The sequence below is a fragment of the Micromys minutus genome (genome assembly GCF_963924665.1).
Source record: "Micromys minutus genome assembly, chromosome: 20".
Taxonomy (NCBI): Eukaryota; Metazoa; Chordata; class Mammalia; order Rodentia; family Muridae; genus Micromys; species Micromys minutus.
Genome location: NC_137955.1, coordinates 52,981,915 through 52,983,816, shown reverse-complemented (window position 1 = coordinate 52,983,816; position 1,902 = coordinate 52,981,915). Strand labels below are relative to the sequence as shown.

Genomic DNA, 1,902 nt, shown 5'->3' with positions numbered 1-1,902 from the left:
GAGTATTTTTGCATTGATATTCATAAGCAAAACTGGTCTGAAGTTCTTTTTCTTTCTTTTTTAAAAAAATTATTATATATAAGTATACTGTAGCTGTCTCCAGAAATGCCAGAAGAGGGCACCAGATTTTATTACAGATGGTTGTGACCCACCATGTGGTTGCTGGAATTTGAACTCATGACCTCTGGAAGAGCAGCCATCTCTCCAGCCCTGAAGTCCTCTTTCTTTGTTGAGTCTTTTGTGTGGTTTATGTATCAGAGTAATTTTGGCTTTATAGAATGATTTAGGTAGTGTTGCAAGCTTTTGAAAGGAAATTAAATTCATGGTCTAAAAAAGAAAAAAAAAAAAACTCATGTAAGTTGGGGCAAAAAAGGTTAGTTTGTGAGCTTAAAGGCCTAGGACTGAGAACTTGGTAAAACAAGTCCAGGCATGCCCTGCTAAGCCCATTGTTAAAACATTAGTCCTGGCTGTCTTTTACATCTGTGTCTTCATTCAAATGAGCCCCTCCCGAGTCTATTCAAATGTAAATTAGATGTGTAACCCGACTTAGATAAGCATCTGCCCCACCAGTCTCCGGACTTCCTAACTGCAAGTAGGCTATGGGTGTTGGGTAAACTTTGTAAACTTTGTACTTCCCAGCCCCCAACCCTCTCTCCCAACCCCCGACCTATAAAATTCCCCAGCTTTCGAGCCTCGTGGCCGGTACCTCTTTCTCCTGCGTGAGATACGTATCGGCCCGGAGCTCCGTCATTAAACCACCTCATGCTTTGCAACAAGAAGGTCTCTCATGTTTCATTGGGTAACCCTGTGTCTTGAGACTTGAGTGGGGGTCCCCGGAAGGGGGTCCTACACTTTTTGTCACCTCTGGACAGTTGGTGGCAGGAATTTTGACCTCACCAGAACAATAGAAGTAAACTCAAGGTAGGAATCTGACTCTGACCCTGGGCTCAGGAAACTGGCTTGTATTAAGAACATTTACATTTGAAGCTCTTGGCTGGCTCCTCTGATGTAGGTGTGACCTTCCCTTTGTCTTTGGAAATCCCTTTTGTCTCAGTCTCCCAGTCTAGCTCCTAGAAAGGATTACAGAATTTTTGATTATTGGCTTGATTGTTCCGTGACGCAGAACTGATCTTATCTTTCTGCATGTAATTAAAGTGGTTTAAGAGTCTGAGTTGAGTGGTTGTGTGTTCCTGTCTCGGAAACCGGTAGCCCTTGCTGCATGAAGAGCAGATTGCAGAATTCAAAGAAGCTTTCTCACTATTTGACAAGGATGGGGATGAGACAATAACAAAGGATCTGGGGACAGTGATGAGGTCTCTGGGGCAGAAACCCACAGAAGCAGAGCTGCAGGACATGATCAATGTAGTAGATGCAGATGGTAATGGCACAATTGACTTCCCTGAATTTCTGACAATGATGGCAAGAAAAATGAAAGACAGACAGTGAAGAAGAGATTAGAGAAGCTCTGTGTGTTTGGTAAGAATGGCATTGGCTATATTAGTGCAGCAAAGCTTCCCCACATGATGACAAACCTTGGAGAGAAGTTAACAGTTGAAGAGGTTGATGAAATGATCAGGGAAGCAAACATTGTTGGGGATGGTCAGGTAAACTATGAATAGTTTGTACAAATGATGACAGCGAAGTGAAGACACTGTACAGAATGTGTTAAATTTCTTGTACAAAATTGTTTATTTGCCTTTTCTTTGTTTGTAACTTATCTGTGAAAGGTTTCCCCCTACTGTCAAAAAACATGCATATATAGTAATTAGGACTTCATTCCTCCATGTTTTCTTCCCTTATCTGATGTCATTGTCCTTAAACCTTATTTTAGAAAATTGGTCAAGTACCATGTTGCATGTGGCTTCCTCTGGATATATCTAAGCCCTTCTGCACATCTAAACT

General features: G+C 41.7%; 1 pseudogene across 1 annotated transcript; it reads left to right on the top strand.

Moving 5' to 3' along the window:
* The first annotated feature begins 1,308 nt into the window (after window positions 1-1,308).
* Window positions 1,309-1,646, top strand: LOC308433809 (calmodulin-like; annotated as a pseudogene). Its single transcript has one exon. The product of its transcript is annotated as a calmodulin-like (transcript).
* The last annotated feature ends 256 nt before the right edge of the window (window positions 1,647-1,902 follow it).